At 33.9% G+C, this 10,431-nt stretch overlaps 1 long non-coding RNA gene across 1 annotated transcript; it reads right to left on the bottom strand.

Annotated features, from left to right (window-relative positions):
* Positions 1–674: 674 nt before the first annotated feature.
* On the bottom strand, positions 675–2,952 carry LOC148253792 (uncharacterized). The gene is made up of 2 exons (XR_015819345.1): positions 2,591–2,952; positions 675–2,074 (listed from the first exon to the last, which is right to left on the bottom strand). It is a non-coding gene; the product is annotated as an uncharacterized LOC148253792 (long non-coding RNA).
* Positions 2,953–10,431: the final 7,479 nt, after the last annotated feature.

Genomic DNA, 10,431 nt, shown 5'->3' with positions numbered 1-10,431 from the left:
TCAAAAACTTAACATCTTTTCATATGATCCATATTCCAAACTATCATTATTTTTAAAAAAATGTCATTTCAGCTTCTATTTATTAAGCGCATCATATGTAATATGAGTGATTAGAATGTCTTACGTGATTCGCGGAATCACACTTCCAACATATTATGGGATGTGGTTTAAATGATTACATTTCTCAACACATCATATGTCTTGACATGATAAGAGAATTTTCATCATATAGCTTGATGTAATTCTAAGGATCACATATCTTAATACATCACAAAAATTTTTAGCACATAACCTTATGTGATTGAAAAAATCTCTTCTCTCAACAACTAAAATATCATATATATTGATCTTTATGAATAATATGTTATCTACTTTTCCTCTTGGGAATCACTTTGTTAAGAATAATTTACTAAAATATTTAACCAATCTCAAGGACCACTTTAAACTATATAAGGTTTCAATGAGTTCTACACAAGATTTAGAACGCGTTGATAAAGATCAAAGTGGCACAAATCATCATAGGCCACATGGATGCTCAAAGAAACATAAAAGCTAATGACCACATGAGGGATCATGGCTGCATAAGCTTAAGAGTTCATGGCCACAAAGAAAATCATGGCTACGTGTGATGTCCTGATGCTAAATAGGGGCACCAATGTGTGATAGAGCAGACATAATATAAGTATTTACATTGCAGCGGAACTACACATCCCATACAAAGTTTATAAAAGACTGTATACTGAGGCCCAATAGGCTATCTACATTTCAAATTAAAAAATAAGAGATAAATTAGTTACAAAATACTAGCCTTAAGTCTAAAATAAAATACGAAGTATGCTCCAAACTACACTTCCCAAAAGGAATCTAAATAGGGCTCTCTAGTGTTTTCCTCTAAATCTGCAGATGAGGGAGGGGTTGAATTTAGGTGAGTTCTAATACTCAGTAAGATAGAATGAAATAATGCAACACAGATATATTTCAAAATCTTCATTGATGAAAACTTGAAAAACAGGAGTTCTCAATTTACTTAACAGATCTAATCAAATGCCATGGTCAAATCCCATAACCAATATTCATATCCAACTCAAATGTTCATCTCCTACAAATTGTTACGAGGATGCTCAATACTGTACTAAATGGGTTTACACAACTCACACACCCAAGACCAAACTCATTTTCTGACATAATTTTAATGATCAGTTATTATCTTAATTTAAATTACATTGATTGCAAAACTAGGAGCGCAACCACTTATACTTATTTCCAAATAGGGTAAATGGGAAATCAACTAGTCATGGGTGGGTGCGCAAATGCTTACAAACATACAAATATAATTCTCTCACGTCTCTCCATGTTGTCATCATTCATGCCCTTTAGCCTCAAAACATGAATATCAAATCACACAGAATCCGTAGGGACAACTAAACTACATGTCCCATTAAGGAACCAAAAACCAGCACCCATAACATTGTGACTCTTGAACAAATAAGCAAACCAAATATCCCTTGAAGCAAATATGGTGAATTAGATTTAAACTAGATTCTGTGTTTATTTAAATTTTTTACTTTCATTTTATTTGGTTAAATTCTTAAACTTCACTATCTTTTCCTAAATTCATATATTTTATTATAATTCTAGAAAATTAAAATCTTAATTCTTCTCAATATTTTAGTTTATCTTATAACTTGTGAATTTTCTTAATTTTATATTTAAATCCAAATATTACTAAGAGATTTTAATTATTTATTAAGTGATTTAGTTTTTATCTTTCCATTTTAATTTAAACAATTCATCTTTACTAATTGACCCATTTTATCTCAAATAATTTCCATAATTCCAAATTTTACAAATTTCCTTTTTCTTTTGTTACTCAGCCCGTGCCTGAGCAGCATTTCTAAACTGTTCTGGTGCCCAGACGTTCCACGCATGCCTGCAAGTTGCAGGACAGCACACACGCAGCAGCAGCTGCACCTTGGCGCCGTATGCTTCCAGCAGAACCATTCGGTTCAATTCCTTGAAAATATTTTTCTCCTTTCTTTATTTTCTAAGCATCAATCACCAACATCCATTCACTCTATTCATCCATGCATAAAAAATATCATCTTAATTTGTAAAAATCACATTTCATGAGACACACACACATTAGCTTAACACATGCAGCATCACCAAATTTATTCAAGCAGTTTAATCATCAAATGTATCTAAAAATCTCATATCATGCATCAACAAGATTTATACCCATTTTACTCGTTAAATGTAGGAGACAGAAGCTAAATTGCACGAAGAAAACATTGGAAATTCAAGAATTCTTCTCTGCAACTCACAGTAGCTGTGCTTGCAGAGCATAGGGATGATTGTTAAGTTAGGTTTTGAGTTTAAAAGTTGTTTTACTTTTGGAAATAAAATTCTAACACTCCTAGCACATTATCTTAGTGATTATCTACAAAGTTTAAGAAGGAAACATGAAACAGAAATGGAATTAGATGATGAACAGATGCTTACTGCTACAATTTGAGAGCTGGATTTTTGTGTACAAGTAATCATAACACATTAAAGGCAAAACAATTCAGAAGAAGAAGAAACAACTGACCTCGACAAGAAGAAGAAATTTCCCCCCTCTGTTACGCACACAGAACGTATACTCTATTCTGGTGCATCACTCTCTCTCTCTCTCTCTCTCTCTCTACTATTTTCTACTCTCAACCTCCCCTCTCACTCACTTAGTTAACTGGAGTTTTGGGTTTGAAGAAGATGAAGATGAAGTTGTGAAGAGAAGGAAGCTTTTAGCTAAATGTAGCCCATCATCCGACCATCCAACCGCATGTACGACATCACAGTGTTGGTGCTTTCGATGGCCGACCAAGGTTGGCTTGGAAAGCCGATTTTTTCTTGACACCTGGCCGGTCCTCACAACAGCCTACCATGCGGCTCAGTTATAGCCACAATTGTGGTGTTAGTGGGTGTTTGGTTTATATTTATATTATACATATATAATTATATATATATACACATATACACAGCTATATATTTATTCCTATGTTTATATATTTATACATATATATTTATTGATTTATAATACATATGTTTACTTATACATACCTACATCTATAAAAACTAAATGAATTTATACATACGTTTATTTATTCATACCCACATCTATAAAACTTTAGTTCAGTTCACATGTATAAATGAATACTTTATTTAATTATTGTTCAATTCATTTAAAATAGTAACAATTTAGGAAATAGAATTATAATTTCTTTCAAAGCGCCATCATTGAGAATATTTCTTTTATTAAAATTTTATAGGTTAGTTTTTTTTCACTTCTGAAAAATTGTAATTAAATTATTAATCCATTTTAATTTTTCTTTATTTAAATTAGAAAATGTACTTACTAGTGAACAAATCATATGACTAAAAGATTTTATTAGACAAACGTATACGGTAGCACATAGCTGACTGTTACACTATGTGACCTTAAAAGGTCTTGACCATATTAAGGGAGAGCAAGGCATAACTTGATAGTGCTAAAAAATGACATCATTACCACCCATTTTAGGGTTGTTAAACTTGATAGTATGATATCTAATCCGAGCTATTTTCTATATTTTATTACAGGACATGATATAAGAATGAAATGAGAAAAAACTACATGAGAAGAGGAAGAGTTCATGAAAAGAGTCATCAGCCCATAAACAAGCCTTGGGTAAGGTTTTGGTTTAGCAGATTGACAACTTAGCTTTGGGCAAGGCTAAGAGTCGCGTACAGCAGCAAATTTAAATAAAATATGCATTTTTAAATATAAAAAAAGATATAATTCCAGCCAAGATCTGGGCCAAAAATCAAAAGAAAAATATTATGGAAAGCTTAGGATAAGCCAAAAATTAAAAAAAAAGGATCCTAATAAAAAGAAAAAAACCTTAGCCTCCTCTCTATAAAGATGGCGTCTGTTAAGCAAGTTGATCATAATTCTTCTTCTCAACACTGCACAAAGCTTCAGCGACAAATTCCACACTCTTTTTTCTTTTTCTTCCTTCTCTTTGATCATTTAAGAAAACTCTTTTGTATTGAAATCCACCATGAGTAGCTAGTTTATTTCTTTTTTCTAATTGATAGTCAAGTAAACTCCAACAATATATTTGTGAAATCCAATCGAATTAACGCAAGTTTTATTTTAGATCTAGTATTTATTTACATCCTGTACCCATACATATTTGTTGTTTTGAATCCGTTTGAACATGATTCGTCATACAAGAACAGAAACCACAAGCAACTAGCTGAACTTCTCAAATATGTAATTATTTGAGTGATTCTGGCACGTAGTAGCGATCAGTGCCACACTGAGGAGGTAAGTCATCTAGTTAATTGGTTCATGCAAATAAATTTGACAACTTGAATCAAGTCTTTCTAGCTCTCAAGGCGATTGACAAATTAAGTCTTGTGGATGTTCCTAGGACTGTTTGGCAGCAATGAACCAACTAACAAACTTTTCTTAGTTTGTTTAAGAATAAGGAAGGATTGGTTGTTGGAACATTTCTGACAACTATAACTTATTTGTTATATTTTTGGTAAAACGAATCCTTACATCTATGATCGACTATGTTATTAGAGCTAGCTATTTCTTCGACTAAGAATCCTTCTTATAATTGATTTTGTTTTTATCTTTCAGTTAAGAGTTCAGTTTATATTACTTTGCTTATTTCCTATTTCATATTTTGCATTGATGTTAAATCTATGAAAACTCTCTCTTTGTTTGCATTTTATTCGTTGGTCAATGAAGAAAATTAGTTTCCAATTTACTATGGATTCGACCCTTCTTACTACTAGTACAATATTATTTTAATCGTTAATTAGAAATCTATTTTTGGTGGATTCGACACCCATCAAATTTTGGTGCCATTGTCGGGATTAACTAATTACTTTTCCTTTTTTATGTCCAGGACCAATCGTGGAGGACAACTTCTTTATAATCTGGAGATTGAGAAGACTGTTAAAAGTCTAAGAAAAAAGACCAGAGAAAGAAGGCAGACACATCAAGACAACACTTCATTCGCTGCACCCAAAACATAAAACATGGAACAAGAATGCATATTAAGGAAATTGGCAACCCCACCCATAAACCAACAACTCTGCTGCATCACTTGCCTAGACTTAATTGTTCATTTTGAGCTAAAATCTAGTTTAATCCATCTACCACCCAAGTTTTGAGGTATGAAAAATGATAACCCACACAAACATGTCAAGGAATTCCATGTGGTATGGTCCAGAATGAAACCCCAAGGTGTATTTGAAGAATAAACCAAGCTGCGGGTATTCCCATTCTCCTTGGATGAAGCGACCAAAGAGTAGTTGTTTTACCTATCTCTTGAATCAATCACGACTTGGGCGGAGATAGTAAAAGCCTTTCTAGATCGTTTCTTCCCTGCTTCTAGAGCTGCAGGGATAAAGGGGGAGATATGTGGGATCAAGCAAAGAGATTCAGAAAGTCTTCATGATTATTGGGAAAGATTCAAGCGGTTGTGCGCAAATTGCTTACAACATGATATCTCATAACATTCCTTCATTCACTATCTTTATGTAGGACTATTGGCCACAGAAAGAAGAATGTTAGATGCAGCAAATAGTGGTGCTATAGTGAATAAAACACCTCGAGAAATTAGAGAATTGATAGTGATCACGGCTGCCATTATGCAGTAGTTTAAGAACATGTGAAACACCCTAAAAAGGGTGAATGAGGTAAGTATCATTTCTCTTGAATCTCAAATTTCACAACTAACTACTTCAGTGCAAAATATGGTTGCAAGTAATACACAACAAGTTAGAGTTTGTGGAATTTATGTGCAATCTTGACATCCTACAGACATGCGTTCGACACTTTAAGAAGATGACCAACAGTATGTCTATGCCATAGGAGAATTTCTCGGTCAAACACAAAGGAGATATGACCAATTTTCCAACACTTACAACTCGGGATGGAGGGATCATCCTAACTTTAGCTATGGAGCAAGGCAATAAAATTTCCAACAATATCAGACAAGACCACCTCCACAATAACAACCAGCACCTCAAAAATAAGGTATGGTCTCTTGAAGAAATTGTTAAATCACTTGTTACTAGCACCCAACAATTTCAACAAGAGACAAGAACAAGCAATCAAAATTTAGAGACCTACATGAGCCAATTACCAGTATCTATGAGTAGGCTAGAATCCCAAGGAAAATTACAATCTCCAACCGAGTTAAATCTAAGGAAAAATATAAGTGTTATCACATTGAGAAGTGGTAAGGAACTAATGGAAACTTCTAGCCTTGGACAAGGCTTACAGAAAATCACAGAACCAAAAGTTGTAGTTGATGGCAAGACATAAAAAAAACCCACACTCTGCAAGGATAATATGACATCCCAAATACTAATTAAAACATAAGGGTGCTAGATACAAAAACAAATATGAGTACATTTAAGATAATTATATGCAACAAAATAAAATATTACAATTCTTACAAAATAATAATAGAGTTCCAAATCTTATAATACTGAGGAGAAATAAAATTAAACACAACCCTCTATAAAAGTTGGACTCATCAGAGTTCGAAATAAAACATGCACTTGTAACGGTTCACAGATCCATGTGATCCTCAAAGCCTCAATAGATAGGTTAACGATCGGTTACTCACTACCGTCCTCATCTGGGGGGATGGAAAGGGGGTGAATTCCACATACTCATAAGAAAAACAGTATCTAAATAACATCACTAAGATTTTAAAAGTAGTTAAACTTGAAAAGGGTACCTTATTACCATCAAGAATCGTGTCAGAGGTCCATTTCAGTAATTATGAAAACAATTTGCTTTATTTAAAGAAAAACATCAATATCAAATCAATCATTTCAAATCATGTCATAATCATATCAACCATGACGCAATTAAATAGAGAAAGTCAAATAAATCATTTTATGGTTTTGTCTCATTTTATTTTTCGCGTGAAGTCATTCTGACTTCCATCTACAGAGGGCAATACGAATTCCCGACTCTATGACCACGATCGTGTCAACCATAGTGGTCCTATATGTAAACTATAATCATGATCGTACATCACTAAAGGTGACCTCTACAATCATATCGCTCACCACTCTCATCAGAGGGTACACCGTCATCCACATGGAGCAGTCCTCTCATGTCTTTCTAGACTAGATGGGAGAGAAATAGAACCCCTCATAGATAAAAAGCCTAACAAATCATATTTGTTTATAAATATTCTTTAGTGATGGAAGAATGAAGTTGGAGTGATAAAGAAATGGTGGAAAAAGGGTTCTTATTTATAAAAAATGGGGACCATTGGATTTTTTCCAAGTGGCAAAATCTTATGAGGAGAGAGATAGGGGAAAAATTGAACTGACATGACGCGATGACTGACAGATACGACTAATGGATGGCTAAGGTGATGACGATGATGCGACGGTGGTGCAAACACTAAAGGCACGCTGCCCAAAGGGCAGCGACACGCCACCTGAACAACGGCGACACACCATTTGAACGGCGGCATACACCTCCCAAGGGGTGGCACATGCTGCTCGAGGGAAACGCATGCTGCCCAAGCCTGCCGTACACATTGGCGCACTTAAAGGGTGCGAGGAGTCACGTGCCTATCTGCCCGATGTGACTTGCACAAATTGTATGCCATGCACCCCTCGTAGACAGGGAAAATTTTCCCGTGGCCATTTATGCGGGATTTTTCTGTCGTTTACCTCCTCCATTTTTCCCAAAATGTTTAAAATTAGTAAAATAAAATAAATAAACAAATACGTTACTTCAAAAAATATAAAAATTATCTTTTAAATCCAATTTCATTCAAAGACTAAAACATAAATTTAAATAGTTTAATTGCCTTAGGACTAGAATAATTAGAGGTTTTACACAACAATTAAGCGCAAAGATTTTGGGGTGTTACAGATAAGGTAAACATTCCTTCACTTAATGTAATTAAACAAGTACCTCGATATGTCAAGTTTTTAAAGGAGTTATGCACCAATAAGAAAAAGTTAAACTGCAATGAAACGATAAGTGTGAGAGAAAATGTTTCAGTTAAAATTTAAAGGAAACTACCCTCCAAATGCAAGAACCAAGGTATGTTCGCTATTTCTTGAAAAATAGGCACTTTAGGCTTAAAGAAAGCCATGTATGATTTAGGAGCATCAATAAAAGTTATACCATTGTTTATTTATTCAAAATTGAATGCTAGTCCATTAAAAGAAGCGAGTGTTATAATTCAACTAGCTAATAGATCAGTTGTTTATCCTAAAAGGAGTTCTAGAGGATGTGCTTGTCAAAGTTGATAATCTCATTTTTCATGTTAATTTTTATTTATTAAATATAGAAGATGATAAATCATGTAATCTCTATGATATTTTGCTAGGAAGATGTTTCCTTAGTACGACCAAAATGAAGATAGATGTGTAGGATAATACACTCACTATGGAATTTGATGGAGATTATAAAATTTAATGTTTATAATGACATGAATTATCCTAATGATGTGTCTTGTGTATATGGTGTTGATATTGTAGATCCTCTAAGTAAAAAATATTTTGATTCAAACCATTATGATAAGCTGAACGGTGTGCTTTCTAATGATTTTTATATGGATAGCTTAAAAATTTTAGAAGAGGATCTTGTTGTTGAAGAGAATTCATAAAATATGGTGTTCAAATTGGAGGCACTTAAACCTCAAAAAAGCAATGCATCGTGTGTTGACCTTCCAAATTTTGACAAAAACTTCTACCTTCTATTTTGCAGCTACCAAAACTGGAGCCAAAACTACCACTTAAATGTTTGAAATATGTGTTTTTGGGAGGATAGGAGACCTTTCTAGTGATAAGTTCTAACAAACTAAGCAAGCTAGAAAAAGACATATTGATTAGAGTGCTTAAAAATTAACAATGTCCAGTCTAAGATGTTAAACAAGGGCTCTAAATGGGAGGTAACCCATTTATTCTTCTCATTCTTTTTTTTCTTTCAAATTTATTAACATTACTTATTTCAATTATTTATAGCATTTTTCTCTGAGTTAACATGAGTTCTATGGTGATTAGAGTACAGGAGTAAGGAATTTAGGTGATGGGAAGCCAACTTTGGAATGACCAAAGAAGCCTTGCCCAAGGCTAGTGTCAAGCTAAAAAAGCAAGGCCATGTGTTATCAATCGACCTCTTTTGTATGGGAGGCACGATCATTTGATGCCACTACACACGTCTTACCCACAAGGCACGACCGTGTGGTATCATCATGACATTTCTACAAGGGAAGCACGGTCATGTGCATGGGAGGCACAACCATGTGTCGTTCCCCACATAAGCCTTGCCCATGGCTTATATCACCTAGTAACCATTTTAACCTTTTAAAACCAAAACCCAAAACCCAAAACCCAAACTAATACCTTACTCATCACTTTCAGCAGCGCCACCCCCTCTTTTCTTTACGCAACTGCTCACCTAAATCGAGTGCACATTAGTATACCCATGCAACCGATGACCACCAGGGGAGTCTTCATTCCCTTCTCTTTTTTCTTTAATTTTTTTTTATGTTATATTGTTGTTTCTTATTTATTTATTTATTTATTTTTTACAATGCATACTACTTATCTTGCATCACATTGAGAGTAATATGTCTAGTAAGTTTGGGGGAGTGGTTAGCACTTGCATTAGGTTGTGAATACATGCTGCCACACATACTTAGTCGTGCCTACATCACATATATTTTGCATTTTGCATCTTAGGTAACTAGGTTTTTTTTCTTTTTAGCTTCTCATTCTTGGTATTTAGACCTTGCCTAATTTTTACCACACCATACATACACCTCTAACAATTTTTGCTGCAATTCTCATAACTATCTCTATTATTTTTAAACGTCTCATATGGGATATTTCAAAAATTAAATTGCACTCATCACCATATCTTAGGAATTGTAGCTTTTTTGTCATCTTTTCACACCATGTATACTAATATTTAATTGTGTATTTTAAGCATGACTTGTTTGGGGATTATCTATTCAAAAATTTAATTTTCTCTCATTTTTTGGTGAATGTCAATACTTATATGAACCCTAATATAATTTGTCCAGATTTGTGTGCCTAAATCTATGGTTCATGTCTAGGACTAAAGCACAAAAAAAACCTAAGGTTTTGATGAATAGAATTGGCTCATATGTGATGGGTGAGATGGAGCATAAAATGCACTCACTACCAAATACATGTTTGGGATGAAAGCGTGAGATGGAGCGTAAAACGCACTCACAATACTTGAAATTGATACGAACTGAGTAACTGGGTGCATTTATCTCAAATGTTTGTCATCGCATTAAAATATTAGCAACATTTCAAGCAAAAAGATTAGCCACTAATAGATTTTCTATTTTTAGCATGAACCAATTGCATGAAATT

The sequence above is a fragment of the Carica papaya genome, chromosome 5, assembly GCF_054855325.1.
Source record: "Carica papaya isolate Zhongbai chromosome 5, ASM5485532v1, whole genome shotgun sequence".
Lineage (NCBI taxonomy): Eukaryota > Viridiplantae > Streptophyta > Magnoliopsida > Brassicales > Caricaceae > Carica > Carica papaya.
The sequence above is the reverse complement of the archived record's forward strand: the minus strand, read 5'-3'. Positions and strand labels throughout refer to the sequence as shown.